At 40.7% G+C, this 18,190-nt stretch overlaps 1 protein-coding gene across 1 annotated transcript in view; it reads left to right on the top strand.

Moving 5' to 3' along the window:
• Positions 1-1,168: 1,168 nt before the first annotated feature.
• The window catches only part of IL1RAPL1 (interleukin 1 receptor accessory protein like 1), a 735,854-nt gene continuing 718,832 nt past the window's right edge, over positions 1,169-18,190 (top strand). Inside the window, exon 1 of the mRNA XM_065849798.2 lies at positions 1,169-2,031. The gene's annotated coding sequence lies outside the window, so the exon portion shown is untranslated. The remainder of the gene's footprint in view (positions 2,032-18,190) is intronic.

Here is an 18,190-nt window from a genome sequence, read left to right as displayed (position 1 = left end):
ATGGATAATCCTTTATCATGATCCATAATGAACACTCCCCTCCTCTCCCCTCCTCTCCCCTCCCCTCCCCTTCCCTCCCCTCCCCTTCCCTCCCCTCTCCTCCCCTCAGGTGTTGGGCATTTAACAACTGTAGCAGTTTGTATTCTTCTCTGTGGACCTACAAGGAAGCCAGAATGGATTTAGTGGTAACAGAATATTGCCTAGACTCTTTGTTCCTGTTTTGGAAAGCACCATTCACACAAACATAAACAGATACATAACTGCACACGTTTACTTCACGCTGTTCAGATATTTCCCTCTCCTTCACTCTCCCACATCCTGCAATGGATTATAACAGTATGAAATGCCTTTGACCCAACAGTCTGCCTTTCTACCTAAACACAGGCAGCTCTGCATCTCTTCCTCTGAGTGTGCACCTGCAGGGTCAGTGCCATGGAAGAGGGGGAGTCTACTCCTCCATGCCTTTGTGCAGAAATGTGATCAAATTTATCAGGGGGAAGTGTCAGAATTTCACAGAGTTACGTTTTAGAGAACACTTGTTTAGTATTATAAACATCTGCAAATGACTATTTATTTCACGAAGTAATTAACATTCCTAATTAGATGCACCTTGCAGCTGCTGTTAATCTTAATTGGCAATAATGCAGTTACATTTTGATACATATCTTCAGAAGAGTTACAGAGAAGGAAAAAAAAAAAGAAAAAATCTGAAGGGAAGGAAATAAAACTGTTCCCACACAGTTCAGAGAGTTCGCACAAAGAAGATCCCATGGCAACAGCAAGGCCCACAGTTTGCCTTATAAAAATCCAAGAATAGATAATGTATCATCTCTCCTAAAACAACACTTCGCTTCGGAAACCGGAGGGGAAGGGGAGGGTGGGAAATAAACCACAACAGGAAAAGAGAAGCCGCATGACCCCGCGCATGTTGCGCGCACCGCGTTCAGGCTCCCGCCACAGCCCCTGCCCCAGCCCCGGGCGGTCTCTGCGAGGCCCCAGCGCTGCGGGCGGAGGCGGCGGGCGGGAGGCCCCAGTACTCAGGAGTTTCTCCAGGATCCCTTCTAAAGGGCCCTCCCCGCCTCGCTCCCTCCTCTCCTCTCCCCACCCCCGCGCCCCCCTCCCAAAAAACCCTCCTCCGAAGCTGGCGCTGGCGGGGCGAGTGCCGAGGTGTCCATCGGGTGGCAGCCACGGTACCTTCTTGCCGGCTGGCGGCCCGGCGGAGGGCGCGTTCCGCTGAACGAGCCCATCTCGTAGAAACACAGGAATCATTTATGCACTGCAGTTTCTCTCGCCTCGCTCCCTCTTCTCCCTCTCTGCCTCTGCTCCTTAGGATATTTTGGGTGGATTGTGGTTATCAATCAAGATCTCCTCTTCTTCACTTGTCTTTTTCACCGGGAAATAGTATCGTTCGGGGCAAGCGGACAACCGATTTTTTTCCTTTCTTTTTTTCCCTTTGGAGATTTCTCCCTTCCCCCCCTTTTTTTATTATTCTTTTTTTTTTTGGGGGGGGGGGGAGGTGAGGGTGCTAGGACCCGGGAAGCACCCTTCCCCCGGGACCCCCCGGCAGCGCTTTCCCCACAGTCGCCCAGCGCCAGGAACCTGCGCCGGACCGCCCGCTCGCCGGATACTTGTGCGCGGCAGCCCAGATCGGCCCTCGGCGGCAGCGGCGCAGAGCTGTCCGCGGGCGGCGCGGAGGCACCAAGGCCGGCCGCCCCCTCCTACCCCCCCTCCCCCCTCACCGCACCTGGATGGCACCTCCCGCCGGCGACGCGGGCACTTTCTGAACTAGGAAGGAAGGGGCGACTCGGGGTGGCGGGGGGGTGGGGGAAGCGCCGAAGTCTGTATGGAATTACCTGCGCCCGCGGCGGAGCTGGCACCGGTGGATGGATGGGCACCGCGTCCGCGGCACTCGCGGCCAGCTAAGCCCCAGGAGTAAACACGGGGCTTCTCCGGCCGAGTGCGCAGTGTGGTGACCGGCACTCGCCCCGCTGACTGATTGCACCGGAGGGATATTTCAGGAGACTCCTGTGGGTAAGGTCATTTTATCCAGGCAAAAGCCCGGCATTGCTAAACTTGGTGGCGTGTGGTTGAAATGGGTACTTTCGGGATTGCTGCATTACCCTGATGCGAGGGGCTCCAGCCGTTATTGGCAGTTGAGTGGAATAACTGCAGTAGGTCTTCCGGTGAGTGCTTTTTGCCATAAATTTAAAAAAAAAAAAAAAAATCAATCTTCCTCCCTCTCTATTCTTGCACCCTCCGGATTTGGGAGAGTACTGTAAAAGCAAGGAGTCTTTAATTTTTTTTCCCTCTTTTTCCCAGTTATCATATTTTTGACTGGTATGTGGTAGTAGAGAAGCTCTCCGTGATGGAGTCTATTTAAAATGAGATCGGATCCCATCCGCTGGTTAAAACAAATGTTTCCAACTCTGTGCAGCATTCTGCTGCATTTCATAGCTGCAATGGAGGTAGAGAAATCCTGCTTTTCAAGTTGTTAAACTTTAAGGTGGTGATCCTTATTAATCATGATAAAGTACTCTGGTGTTAAGAGGGTTAAATGCCACTGGTAATTTAGGATTACAACTGTTCCTGTAAATCCTACCAGGAAATTATAAACTATGGGATGGTAAGGAAAAAAAAAAAAAAAATCAGTAGGAGAGAAATGTTGTAAATGTCACTAGCCTGAAAATCTGTCATCCACTTGCTCGTATAAAATATTTTTTTCACCAGATAAGTTACCTACTGAAACCTCAGACCACGTGTATGGGAGTTGAAGATTTGCAAACCGAGATGCTGCCTTTGGTATTTTCATACATACATGCATCTGGCTGAGGGACTGTGTGTGAATTAATTCCTCTGTTAGTTGTGGTGTGAAGCGAGACAGGGAGAAAAAGGAGAGAAAAGATTGTCGTCTTAAGAACAGAGGTGAGCAAGGGAAGCACTTCAGCCTTTAAAGATATAAAGGGATCCAAGCAATGCACATTGGTAATCTTTCTCTGCAAAATCAATTCTGATAGAGAGAATGGGGGAAGGTTGACGGAATCGATAGTGATGACGTTGTGCAGTATGATGCACTGCAATGCTAAAGTTATATAGTGTGTGTGAAAATATATACCCTTATGTACTGCTGGTGGGTTCATGCATAATGGATGGAAGAAGATATGCAGATCTATCTGTAGGAAGATGGATGTATTTGTGCAAAGACGGCTATTATGTAACTTGATTACATCAGTGGCATCAGTCGCCGATAGTGGAATAATACCCTCATGTAGCGTATCAATCACTTGGGTTAACTTTGTCATGCTCCTGCCAGTGGGGGATGGAGACCTGGGCAGAGGAGGGGAGATCCTTGCTCAGCTCCTGACAAGGGGTTTGCCTCTTGCATGCTGCCTTTTGCATCAGTGTTCTCCTGGTGGAGTTTCCCCGGGATGGGGAGCTGATGAAGGAGCAGGCTGCTGAGTTGCTCATTCAGCCACACCTGCAGAGAGGGCTCCAGAAAAGCTCGTGCAAGGCTGCACAATGGACCCATTGAGCAGATCCGGCTGTGTGCTCCTTGGCAAGGTCACACAGCAACCTGGGACTTCAGTGCATGGCAACAGCTGAGCGTAGGAGGGACAAAAATGAAATTAAATTTGATCTTCCTCCCCCTCTCGCCGTTGCCTACCTCTGAACACGTCTTTCTGCTGACCCCTCTTCCCCTGCTCAAGGCAAAGCTGCTGCTGTTTCACCCTGTGTATGTGCGGCTCTTAACATCGGTAGCATCCCTCTTGCTGTGTGCAATGACTACCTCACAGCTTTAGCAGGATGCTGCTTCGGTATTTTAGAATACAGCATGACTGATTTTAGAAAAAAAGAATTGTTGGCTATAACAGCCTAGTCTACTTGTTACATTTACAGGGAAACTAAAAGGCAGTCCATTAACGCATTTCAAGCATCTCAAAAGGGAGTAGGTGAAGAGCAAAGGTGTGACAGGAGTCCCATCGGTTTAACTCAGATGGACTCTTTTAGCAAATTGTCCACAAAGATGATAGTAGTATCAGGACATACTTTGCTTTAATACCCCTTTTAGAATCATAAATCACTTTTCCTATCTTTTCGGGGGAGGTGGGGGAGAAGGTTGTTGAAGTGTACTCCTTGAAGACAGATAAGCTTGCAAAGGCACTGCTGAGGCCCCATACCTCTAATGGATGTATTTTCTGAAGAATGTAAGCCTGATGAAATCTTAACTCAGCTGAAATAAGTGATCTTATCATCACTGGCCTGTGTCCTTCCTCACTTCACTCTGAATTCGTTGTAGCAAAATTTCACTAAAATACTTTTCAGTTAATGAGAGGTGAGGGCAGAGTGGGCTTTACATCTCTTGATAAACATGATCTTCACATACCTACTAGATTTAACGTGTTATCAAACTCACAGTAATTTTGCCACGGAACCAGCCTGAAAGTCATTTTTTTCCTCTACTTCCCTGAAAAAATCAGTATTTCAAAGTTGGTTCACCATTAGTTCATGACTATTTCCATATTTCTTGAGGATAAGTCTGGGCAAGCACTAATAAATCCTGCTAATGTAGTTTAGAGTTTGACATTCATAGAGTATACTGAGTAAATTGGAAAAAAGGATATGGAGTTAACTCTGTTTCCATCCTTCAGGGGTCAGAATAACACTATGGCAACTCCAGTGCATTGCTACAGCTCTTATAATTTTCAGAAATGTCCATGGTGTGCTCTGTTCCCCCCCACACGATTACAGGCATGCTCTTTCCATTTAATTCCTTAGGGGACTTCTTGTGACACACCACCCTTCTTAAAAGAATGTACAATTGTCTACAGAAAGTGTTATGAAACAGGTGCTCTAAAAGAGTAGGCATTGACAGTGTGGGGATATATCACATCGTACATGTAAACTGGCATGCAGCAAGCAATGATTTGCAAATTTAAGGTTATAGAAGGTGGTGAGCAACTGAGTTTTATTTATAGACTAATGTCATTGTTGTAGTTAGCAATACCCACTCGATAAAACAGAAGCTTTCAGCTCCAATGCAATGTCTGTTCAGTTTGCACCAAATATAGTTTCTTTAAGAGGAAACTTTCCTTGCTGAAGTGAAACTGTAACTCACTCGGACAAATGAAGAGAAAATGTGAAGAGAAATATTTACATAAAACATTCCCAGGCTCCACATCTCAGACCACTGAAAGCAGTGGGAGTTTTGTCACCCACTCCTTGTGAGCACTGGGAAGCTGACTTTTAAAGAAAACAGCAGTGCATGAAGAATAATCTCAGTGCCTCCTCTGAAAGAGCAGGCTTCTGACTGTTCTTCTCACTGAAGACAGTGGACTTGTTTTACTGCTGACAGGAAAAAACGAAACATACAAGGCAGATCTTAATGAAGCTTTTTTACTATTTGGTGTTATTTTTGTAATGTATTCAGAGTACTTTTGGTGGCTATTATGTTAAACCCATGATTTGGAAAGCAAAGCAAAAAAAAATGATGACTGATTGAGCTTTTCGTTCAGTATTTTTGCACTTATAGATAACTGTTTGGATATTCTTCTGTGTTTTGTAACAGCTATGATTTTTAACGACAGAGAATCTTCCTATTTTTTTTTTTAATGCACGCTGCATGATAATATGTGGCAATTGAAACATGCAAGCTCTGATTAATATGATTAAAACCTAGCAACTTGCCTAGTGGTGCTCAGGTTGTAAAGTTTAATTATAGTGACACCATTTGCACAGCTATAGATAAGGTTGTGTCAGCATTTCTATTATAAACCTCTATCGTATTGCCATCCACTGTGTCAGGGGTCCATGAAATAAGAATTTACAGTAGAGACCATCACGGCTGTTTTGGATTACCGTCATGGCCTGTCAGTTCAGTAATCCATGTGTTGCTTTAAGTCTTTACATGCACATCTACAGCACCAAAGCAGCCATTATGCTCTATCAGTTCAAGTGTATGCTTGCTTTGTTTTAAAATGTAATTAAGTATGAGATGATAGACCACAGTGACTCAGGAGAGATCATTTAACCCATCATTTTTCATACATTTTTGTATTGTTCTCATATTCTTAAAATAAAAACAGACCAAATGTAGCAATGAATTTTACTTGTGATAGCTTAAAATCAGTGTCCATTTGGAAGAAAGCTCTTTTGGAGAGGGGGAAAGGGGAAGGAATGAAGATGAGAGGTTGTAGTTTTTTGATGTTAATATTCAAGCTTTACATGCTCCTCTAAGGTAGTCACATAGTGAATTCCGTTCTATTGCAAAAGAGGAAAATCTGGTGTTACTTGCCAAAGCTATGTAAGACTAGGGCAAGGAAATCGGGTAGTGCTGGTTCTCTGTTTTAGCACTGGGCACTCTGCTTTTCTAGGTCTCACTGTACCTGCATGTTATAGGTACTCCTAGATCATTTTGTGTGTTACACAGCACACTATTTATGCCTCAATAACTAGGTCTGAACAAACAAACCAAGGACATCAGTCTTACTGCTTCCTGTGCTTAGAAATTCCATGTTCATAAGAAGAGCATGCAGACATACAATAGTGCTTCAATGGTCTTAGCATCAACTGTAGCAATTACCCACAAACGTTTTTTTATTTGGGATGAGGAGGAGAAAGGGAAAAAATGAAAACATTTAGATTCTTGCCAATGCAGTAGATATTATTTCCATTTTATTTATAGTTTTGGAGATAATTTAGGAAGTGCTCAGTGTAGCTTCCGAAAAGAAACACAGAAACCTAATTCATGCATCAAGAAGACCAATATAATCTATACAAATCCATACAATCAGCAGAGGTAGTACTACTTGGGGATTGAATGGCTACTGGTTGTCGGAAAGTGTTCACAATGGATAGTGCTTAAAAAGGGGAAGAAGATGGAGACAAGCAGAATGGGATAAAAAAGGGACAGAAAAGCATATAAATATACAGACATCGGTGATATAGCTCCTGTGTCTTCAGGGATGGATATATTTCTAGATACCTTTTCTTCTTTTTCACTAGTGAGACCTAAATGCTTAAAGTTATTGCAGTTCCCAGCTTTCACTGCTCCTTTTTTTTTTTTTTTGGTGAATCCTTAAACTCTTCAGTGCAAGGACCATTGCCTTTTCGTTGTCATGCATGTTTCCAGTTGCATAATGAGACTGTGATCTCTCAGTTGAGGTAACTTGATGTGCTTCTCCATGAAAGAATAAATTAGTGTCAGGATCATGAGGGAAATAATGTTTCCTATTGGATATTTTAGAAAAGACAGATATTTTAGATGAATCAATTTTTTTCTCTGACAAAGCACAAACCATTGGAATTTCCAGCAAAAATCTCACAATGCTCTTAACAAGACTACCCCTTACAAAGCTAACACAACTGCCATGTAAAACCTCGGTATCTCAGTTTCACCTGTTAAGTCCCACTTTATAACATGTGCTTGGATTGTCAGTAGCAATTTTGGTAAACTCAGTCCCAGCCAGAACTTATGACTGTTTCAAGGAAAATGAAGTCATAGTAACGTGCATCATTATAGTGCATGGGGAAAGGCTTCTGCAGGTGGGGTTAGGAATGAGTTTAATCCGAAGTCACCTACCTGTGTTCCCAGACCAGTTGCCTCAGACCAAGAATTGCCATGGTGCCTGAACAGTGTAAGAGACTCGCGTGTACATTCGTCCTTGCCCACTTCCTTTTTGGCAGTGCACCTCCACCAGCTTTTACTCTGAGCTCAGTGGATCAAACACCTCAAGGATAATTCCTACACCAAGAGGATCTGTCGGTATGATGGAAACCTTGGGATGAAGCCACTGTGTCTGCAGAGCGATGTGTCTGGCTGGGATGCTTTTGTGTGGCACTGATCCCTGGCAACACTTTTAGCCCTGTGTCTGTCAGGTTGCTGCTTAGTGCACAGAATTTCAGGATGGCAGAAGAACACAGCTGTTACTGTATAGCACCTTGGCGTTCCCGCATCCTCAACTTTTCTTTGATGCTTTCTGGCTGTCTCCTCCCAGATTTTTTTGTTTTGTTTTGTTTTGTTTTGTTTTCAGGAAATCTTACCTTTGCTCGATTTAAAATAATGTAACTGGAAATGCATTTCATTTTCAGCAAGTTGTGTGCATGGTGGAGATATATGTATATGTCTATGTGTCAATCTATCAATAAGATCTGCCTATTTATTACACATAGAGTTTATTTTATTCTACATCTCTTATGAAATAGAACAGGCCTGTGAACTTCTACTAGACATTTTTTGGGGGGGTCCCATAGCTGAATTTGGTGTGCTTACACCAATGTTAAATCAGGTTCACTGATTGACATTGTCTCTCTGTACATATATATATATATATATAGTTAATTATGTACACATACATATGCATGAATACATGTGCCTGCTTATCCCTATGCATACATATGCATTTACTCACATACATATACGTTTACTCACATACTTATACACACAGGAGTAGACTGAGAGCAAGCTATAAAGAGAAAGTACTCTATTTCTTATGGTACATGTAGAAAACATTACACCATTCAAACATACCATGAGATAGTAGCTGGGTTTGAGGATTGTTTTAGCATTAATATATTTTTAATGATCTCTAAATACAGCTTGTTTGAAGACAATACAAATTTATTTTGGAATGCCAAAACAGAAACATATGTTGAAAGGACTACCAAAGATCACCAGTCAGGGCTATATGAGATCATCTGTGATTTTAGGACTATACATGGTAACACTTTAGAAAGTACAATCTGAACATTTGCCATATACCTCTCCAGCAGAAAAAAAGATACTATCAAAAATCTCTTGTCCATTATTATAGAAAAGCTCCATCAGAGTATTTGCTCAGTTCATAGCAGAAGAAAGCTGTATATATTATAAAAGGAATGCAAAACTTTACTTAGTGTTTCTTGTGTGACACTTGTTTTACCAACTGTTGACTCTCATACTCAATAGAAATGATGTCTCTGCCTTTGGTCACTTCTTATCCAGAAGGATATTAAGGAAAGAAGAAAAGACCAGAGAATGACAGCAAAAAGAAAAGACTTCTACATGAGAAGATTCCCATCTGAAGAAAGAGATGAAGGTTTTGTATTATTCAGAAAAAAACCCAGAAAGATAATAAATGGGAGAACAGGGGATTCAGTGGGGAATATTGAATGCTATTGAAAGATACTTTGAGTTCTCTTATATATTGTTTTCCTTCTGACCAGTAAAAATAAGCTGTGACAAATCTAAAATGAGTAAAATAAAGCACTCCTTTAAATAGATCTTTCAAATTTTCGTCTCTTATTGGCAAGGTACGTGAAGAAAAAGGTTGGATACAATAGAATAGCTTGAAGAAGTCCATGAATAAAAACTAAATTGTAAAATTTTGCATTGTAATAGATAGATAGATAAGAAGATTATCAGCCTGTGTGACAGATAGATAAGACTGTCAGCTTGTGTGCCCCAAAGACCACCTGCTAACTTCCAGTTATAGTGCAATCAATGGATGTGTGCACCTGTGATTTCTAAAGCATTAAAGGAGGCTTCTTCCAACAGATTTGCTACTGCCTTTCCTTGGAGGTCTGAGTAGATGGACTGTGTGTTCCTGTGACCGTAGTTCTTCACTACCAGTTCAGGTTACCAGTCTGGCAATTGTGGTACTGCTCAATAAAGACTTTATTAGTGCTGACTGGGCAACCTAATTTGGCTGTGTAAGTCCCTGTTACTAAAGTCCTGATCCAAAACCCACTGAAGGAAATGGAAAGATGCCCACTGCACTCAGCAGGTTTTTGGTCAATCTCCAGCTTTATCATCTAATTTTCTCATTTGTGTTAGTTTTTGTGGAAAAAAACTCATGATGCTTCTTATATTTAATAGGTTAACATTGATTAGAAAAATAAAATCTTATAAGCTTTAATAGAATTCAATAAAACTATATTATGTTATTGACAGCGTAGTCAGTCTCATCAATTTCTGTCATTAAAGATATGCAAACTTTATATATTTATTTTGTCATAGAAAGGAATGTCTGGATTCTTGAAAGGCTATTAGGTCTTTGCTAGTCTCCAGGGCTTTCAGTTGCTATGATGGCAAAATCATCAAGTGCTTTAAGAATAATCACTAAAAATATATGCAGTATTGGTGTACATCCTGACCTAGTTATTTCTAAAAATTCAGCAGGTTAATCAAGTTATAGATGTGTTTTAATCTTTAGTGGTATTAGCACATCCTCCTTCCTATTGCCTCTTTGGTGCTCTATAATATATTTTATTAAAGGACAATCACATGGCTCAATGGACAGACAATGTACATCTATTTATGGCTGTTCACATAGAAAGGACCTTCCTTAATTAGTGTTTTCTCTGGATTATGTCCATTTGTAGGAGTACTTGATGCTTAAGAGTTACATATTAGCTAATGCAATGTGTATCTTTTATTTCTTTGTCATCCTAAACTTAGTTTTGCAGGTTTGAAACAAAGATAGATGTAGTTAGGGCAATTAGCAAAGGAAGATAGTTTTCCCCGAAGGCTCTCAAAACTTGAGGCTCTTTCTGTTGTTAGTGAAGGGAGACATGCATCCAGGGACAAATGAGAGCCAGGCGCTAACTTTAGGATCCATTGTATCATTAGAAACTTTTCCCCTTTCTGGATGTCCCTGATAGGGACAAAGAAATAAAACGTTAGCAATGAATTTTGAATACTTCGACATAAGACAAATACAAATAAAATTACAGATGAGTGACATTTAAGTCCAGTTGCTTCTTTACCATACTACTTTCCCAGGACTGCTGATATTTAATAAAATTAATTTGAAGGTATCGGACCTCCAAGGCCTGAAATAAGTCCCTTTCAATAGTTCTAAGTATTTATTCTCTGTAAAACTTTACTGAATTTATCCATGCTTCAGTTTCCTGTCTCTGAACTACGGATGACAAAAACACCTCCTGCCTTCTTGTATTTTTAAGTGTTTCATCTATTTATAATATAACATAACCTCTTTGCTTAAGATTTCTGTTTTATTATATATGTTGTAGGGTTAGAAGAAGAGTTATTGTCAAGTTCTTCTCACTCCCTCAGAGGAAATTCAGTTTTCTGCCAGCCCTTGAAAATCATTGAAAATATTTGCTTTCCCCCAGAAAAGAAATGTAATTTCCTTGTTGGTTAAGGGGTGGGATTTTTCTTTTTTTTTTGTGTTCATTACTTTCATTTTGGGAAGATTGAATCAAAAGATGACATTTAACATGTAAAATTTTAATGAAAACATTTTCTTTTCTGCTGAAAATTAATCAGGGAAGAAAACTTCAGAGTACTTAATGCAAATTCTTAGCAGAACAGGACTCTCAGCTAAGGTCTTTAGATTCTAAATAATATAAATATGAAAGTAGTACTGTGAGTCATACTACTGGGGCTGGCTGGGTCAGCTGCCTGTTTCCTAGATACTGATCAGTCTTTTTAATTTAAGGTTACCTCAGTTTTGCTTGAATTAATTGTATATAAAATACAGGTAGCTTGTGTTTTTCCTTTTTGCCAGAGTTCAAGTGTAACTCACCTAATTAACGGAACAAAAATATTGATTGGTCCTTCTGGTTTAGATGCTGAACTCTAACCCCATGTTTGTTCCTATTTATCAAGTCTTGCTGGAAAAGACTGCTGTTGGTCTCAGTGTACATATGGTGAATTACATTTGGGAATCTTAGACTCTTAGCAGCAAGTTTCTCTTATTTCATGTGGTGCAGTTGTCTGTCAGTGCAGGGCCATCACCTGCTATATGCCCACGGGTACTGCCTTTGTGAAAAGCAGCTTTTCCAAAGAGAGAGCTGAAGTGGGGCCCTTCCTGTTTCTCCATTAGATAATCCCAGAGGCGAGGGGATCTTTGGTTTCATACACAAAACCTCTGATTCTTGTTTTAAGTCTCATTACTAGAAATGACAAGCCATGCTCAGTGCCATCCTTTGGGCTAATTCCAGCTGATGGCTTTTGCCCACGGCCGAACTGCAGAGCTCCGTAGAATACACCTGGACACAGCAATATACAGCCAGCCACGGGAATACAATCGGATGTGGGAATACAGTTGGATGTGGGAATACAGCCGGTCAGTGGGCTCCGCACTTGGCATGACCCCTTGCCCTGCGCCTGGAGACTCACAGTCTCTGTAGCTCTGTTTAATACAAGACGTTTTTGTCTGCTCCAAAGATACTTGCGTTTGCTGGTAGAGAATAATATTAAGTGAAGCAAGGGTAAACCAGTTTCACAGAGAAACCCCTTTCAGAGCTCTGTGTTACATCAAGAATAAGCTCAGAGTAACTCCAGTAAAGCCATTCCATTTGGCTTGCCAGGTTAAGTCCAATATGGACCTTCAACATAGATATTATTGCATTAATTTTAATGAATAAAGATCACAGACACATTACTTATTTAATTAACATGGCAAAACCCATTGTCAGCAAGCAAAGAAGTTATATTGTACAGCTGCTCTAATGCAATCACAACAGTATACTTTATGTCTGTGAGAATATAATTTTCCTGTTAAAAAGCTTTGATGTTTCTTTAAATATATAAAACTACAGGAAATGTGTAAATAAGGCTTGCCAGCCATATCAAATACCTTGTATAAAAATGAATCTTTTAGCTTTAACCTGTGTTTATTTTGACATCTTTCAAATAATGCTGATGTGTAAAATTTTTTACAATGAGGGTGGTGAAACAGTGGCACGTTGCCCAGAGAGGTGGTAGATGCCCCATCCCTGGAGACATTCCAGGCCAGGCTGGACGGGGCTCTGAGCAACCTGATCTAGTTGAAGATGGCCCTGCTCATTGCAGGGGTCTGGACTAGATGGCCTTTGAAGGTCCCTTCCAACCCAAACTATTCTATGATTACATGATTCTATGATTTATACATGCATATATATATATATATATATAAACATAAGCAGAGGTATACACGTATATACACATCTCTTATTATAAAATCATAGCTGTTTGCATTGAAAGAGAAAATCATTTTTGTATATTAACTTTACTTTTACCTTTGTATTTGCACAGTTAAGGGCTTTTTAACTGCCAGAGTTTCACTTTTCTTGTGCTTTGCTGCCTGGCCCAACTCACTGTTGGACAGAAAACACTCCTTTAATTTGTTCTTATGGAATTCAAGAGCAGTGAACTGGACATTGCAATATTTGCACAAAGTCTCACCTGCATGTCTAGTTTAGACCTACAGGTGTTTTTCCATCTGAGCTCCTTCATGCATTACCACATGAACTGGTTCGAAGTTTCTGGAAGTCAGGGAGTCAAGAGGCCACCAGTCAGCTGAGTGACAGTATCTTGACATGTGCAAGATAGGCTCCTGGCTCTCTGTTAGTCCTGAATTCATAACTCAGAGGGTGTCTGTGTTTCGTAAAATAGGGGAAGCTGTGGGCAGTATATCTCATAGATTGGCAGAAGCTGCTTGCTATGTAGATGGGTTTAGATTACAGTAGGAGTCAAGATTTTAACACACATTATGATGTGCTTAATCCCACGCTGACAAAGACTATGAAAACCATTGCTTGAAAGCAATATTATATATAGTCAGACTGCAGTTTGTCTAATGATGAAACCTGAATGTGAAAATGGAAATGTAAATATAATGTAGTCTAAAGTGTATCAGGTTGCATCAGTGCCACCTGAAACATGGAAATAAGTAAATTTATTGAGTGTTTGGCAGGAACTGTGGTTCTACAATCCTTGCTTTTATTATTATCTTTGGTGTTGTGATTTTAACCCTGCAGAGGGCTGTCAAATAAGCTTTTAACCTTATGCTTTATTGTGATGCATGAGCATGACTGAATTTTCAACTGAAGCAGTTTCCTATAGTATTATCTTGTATTTATTTTTCTGCCAAACTTGGCATAATATTCTTAGCTTAAAGAGGAAGTTTATTTCTTTTTTTCTTCTACTGAAAAGTTATAGTCTAAAGGTTATTGCAGGGTAGAGGAAAATAGTAAAATAAGACTACATTCAAATAACACAATTTTCTTTACACCCACAACATTTTGATTTTGTTTTAAGGATTTTCTATCAAGACTTAAAAAAACCCCTCACATAAATAATTCCTGAAGACAAGGGAGAAGGGCATGCTAGAAAAGAGCCAAGTTTTTGTAAGTAGATTTGAAATTAAATTTAGATACACATTTCTTTAAGTCTGTAGCTTGTTTTAAAGTGCAAATTGTCTTTCTGCTTATCTCAGAGGGCAGACAGTCCCTTTTACTATTTAAAGCTTATTTTTAAAATAGCTTCAGTATGAAGGGGCCAAATTTTTACTTACTCCTTATCAAATAATAAACACAACGTGTTGTCCAGTGACACTCATTTTCCTTTAGATGTTCAGAAATAGGTAAAATACAGAAGAGAGCACCATCACTGATTTAAATATCAAAATAGTATAAACTTCTAAGGGGAAGTTTGTGTTGTAAGGGTTTAGTTTGTGGAACTCAAAGTTTTGTAACACGGAGTTGTTTGCACTTGACATATGGGATCACTGATTTCAGCAGGAAGTTGTGTTTTGTTGATGTCTGGAAGTCTAGCCCACTTTTCCTCTTGCATGGTTTGTATGGCATATAGCTTTTAAGGTGACCACAGTCTATAACACACGCATGAAACAAGAACTATTTTATCAGTTTCCATGAGCGAATAGGGACTTCACTTTCTCTGGCTGTCCACACCTTTTAGTGAATATTAAGTTTTAGTGAACATTATTTTTTTTTTTTTTAGTGAACATTAGGTGTTTTTTTTTAGTGAACATTAAATTTTACTTGAAAACAAAGCCATGCAGGAGTAAATGTCCTTAAATGACCCTATATTTTATATGCTGTGTTACACAAGTACACTTATCTCCAGCAATGTGGAATTTATTTAACTCTATTAGTTGAGGCATTCTGGCTGTCAGCAGTCACTGATGGTGATTGTGACTCCCTTCTGCACACATCGCTTACATTATATTATAATACAGTATTTATGTACTATGTTGTTCCTGAGATTCCATAACACAGATAGACAATTAGCTGTATACTTGCCAGTTAAAATAGTGAGAGCTCTGCATTTAGATTGTGTGGCTGGCTTTGACAAATTTCAACTGCTTTCTAGAGGCAAATTGTGAACAGGCAGTGCCAGCGGGTGGCATTGGGTGCCCTGCACGGGGGGCACAGGGCCTGCAGGTGATGCACTCAGATAGAAATTAAAGAAAGGCTAGTAAATAATTAAGCAATTGAGAAATCTGCAGTGTTGATCAGTGGCCCTTGGCATGACTTTGGGTTGATCACACAATCTTCTTCTGTTGCGTACATCATCCCTAGGGAGATATCTTTGCCTCCTAGGCTGATGTCAAGCCTTGGCTTAGCATCAGCTCCCCAGGGAAGGAGTGGGCTTGGCTGGGGGTACTATCCTTCCACGGCAGCTCTCTGGAGCCAGCTGGCCAGGCACCGAGAAAGGAGCCAGTGAGCTCCAGGCCCTGAAAGCCAAGTGGTGGAGAGCAGTTGAAACCACATGCCCCAGTGCCCATCCCCTCTCAAGCAGGTTGGACAGGACCACAGTATTTATCATTTGGCCTTGGGTCCCTGCTCAGCCAGCTGTGGTGGTCCTAACCCTTAGTTATTACTAGTACTGTTATTGTGTTCTGTAAGTTTTGGCGTTATTTTTAGTTTTGATTGCATGAAGTGCAGCCCCCTCAGCATGACAGGTTCTTCATGCGCAGAACAGACGTAAGTGTTAGGTGTCCTGGACTATGTCTGGAGATAAGCTTAGAGATGGGATGGTATCAGAGGACAGTTCAACACAGACCAAACCCAGCCTGTCACCTTGGTGCTGGAGGTGGTCCTAGTAGTCAACTGTCTTACCTCATCTCGTGATTCCAAACAGAAACCATCAATTAAGTCGCATTATGCAGAGTAGATGGTCTGGTAACTGCTTGAGGGAGTTTGCTCAAGGGCTGCCTTACTTGGCAGTGGAGACATTGTTTGACTTCAATTCCCATGAGCAGAATGGGGTAATAGCACTTCTCACCTCACTGGCTTACTAAGGGAATAGATACATTAGAGTCTGTGAGATGCCGAGATATGGTAAGATACAGTGTTTTGCGGTGTGAGGAGAGCACGAAAGACAGACTCCTGTCTGAGAAGATGGATGGATTTCCTTTGGTAAAGCATTAATGCGTGTTGTATTCTTCCTCTGAAATGCAAGCTAATAATCACAGGCTCTGCAATTGTTTCTGGGGATGTTCTTATGCAGGTGGTACTTTCTAATTATTACATTGTAAAACTCACGCCCATGTGAAAGGGAAGAGTAAAATGGAGAGGGGTAATCTAACTAAATATGAAGAGCATATTTATAAACACTTTTCTTTTTTTCTTGAGAATAAATTAGCTGACTCCCAGCCTTATGATTTCAAGCTCTGTCTGGCTCTATCTGTGTTTATAAGATGCCTTTTTTTTATTACCCTTTGAAAAGCCTCAGAAGCCCGACTCCCATCACTAACATGCTGCTGAGACAGATCAGTGCAGAGCTCTGCACCTTTTTCCCCTCTCTGTGTCCTCCTGACCAGGACAGGCAGGCGTGTGCCTGCTGCTCACCAGAGCAGGACCAGGAAGGCAAATGGATTCCCAGTGCAGATCCCATTTGGGGAGTCGCTCTGTAACACAGCTGCTCTTCAGAAGTAAGCTACAAACCTCCTTGGCCTTGTACAGTCCTTTCCACAAATTGTCCTGCAAAAAAAAGACCGGTGAAGGAAAGGTTTGGTGAAACAATTCAATTGAGAAACAGAGTTTGACACAGCCATATTTCCCGTTCGTAGGAGAACTGAAATGCACTCGGCACTCCGACAGGTGATGTTTGTTCAGCAGATTTCAATTAGGGTGTTACTGCTTTGAAAAAACAAGTTGGGCCTTTTCCATAGCAGATTTTTTTTTCTTTCCTCACCATACATAATTCCATACAATGACTATACAGCCAAAATGTGCATCTGCCTATATCCTTAGAAAGCTTTGATGATGAAGTTGTGGAAAAATATGTTTTACCTTGCCATGTCTGAATCAGCAATAGTGTCTTGCCGTGGGAAGAGGCAGGCATTGTGGTTAGGGTTCGGAGGGGAATAGGGATTTTAATGTTGGTGGAGGAATTATTATTATTATTTCTTTCTGTTACAAGATTGCCCATAATTGCCCAGTTTCCAATTCCCTCTGTCTTGTGCACACTCAGAATTCGTTATACACAGCTTTTAAGAGATAAAAATTGTATAGAGGCAGCCGGCGAGTACAAAATAATAACAAAACCATATTGGCAACACTGTTGACAGTAGCTGTCAGCTACCACTTCCTTCTCAATTTTTTGTGGGCATCACAGCAGAGAAGGGCTTTGAAGGTACAGAAGTTGGAGCTTACTGTCTTTTTAGTCTGCTTGAATGAATGAGGAAGGCTATAAAAAGCCACCTCAGGCTTCATTTTGTAGCAGTCAATTCTCACAAATGACGAGGTCTGTCTGTAGGAAGAGCACAAAGCTTCTGTGATACCAGAGCACCTGCAGACGTCACTGAAGAAAAAATAATCAACAGCCCATTTTTCATCGGTCCATCAAAACCATTACCTTGCTCGAAATCCTATTGATTCTGTAAGGTGATTTTACCTACATGAGAATAAATTTCTGCACAAATTCCCGTAAGCCTTTCAGAACACTGTGGCATAAATCTTTCTCCCATCGGTGAAATCCCACCATTTAAAGTTTAGAAAACAGAAAACTAAACTATCACTGAGGGAAGGGAAGTATAATTTCATATTACACAGTATTCAGAGTATTTAAATAAAATATTTGGGCTTTTAGTTTGAATTGGGACTTTTGACCTCTTATTAATAAGCAAGTTTTAATCTATTTGAATTTGAAGAATATTTAATTTTTAATGCAGACTTTGTGTCATTTTACTTTGTTAATAATCACAAGGGCACATGGTATCAGATAAAATACCTTGTGACAATCTAAATTGAGTATATCCTCATTATTGCCTTTATCAGTCAGAAAGAATTAATTGAATTTTGAGTATTGCTCATAGATCATGATGTCTACTTCCAAAAAATTCATTGACCGATAAATTGTCCTCCAAGAGCCATCCCCAAACTAGACAGGAGTTACTAAAATAAATTTGTAGAAAGATGTCTTCTGACTGATGGGAGTTTACACAGTAAAGCTGAGTAAGAG

Source organism: Patagioenas fasciata, chromosome 1 (assembly GCF_037038585.1).
Source record: "Patagioenas fasciata isolate bPatFas1 chromosome 1, bPatFas1.hap1, whole genome shotgun sequence".
Lineage (NCBI taxonomy): Eukaryota > Metazoa > Chordata > Aves > Columbiformes > Columbidae > Patagioenas > Patagioenas fasciata.
This window is presented reverse-complemented; position numbering and strand designations above follow the sequence as displayed.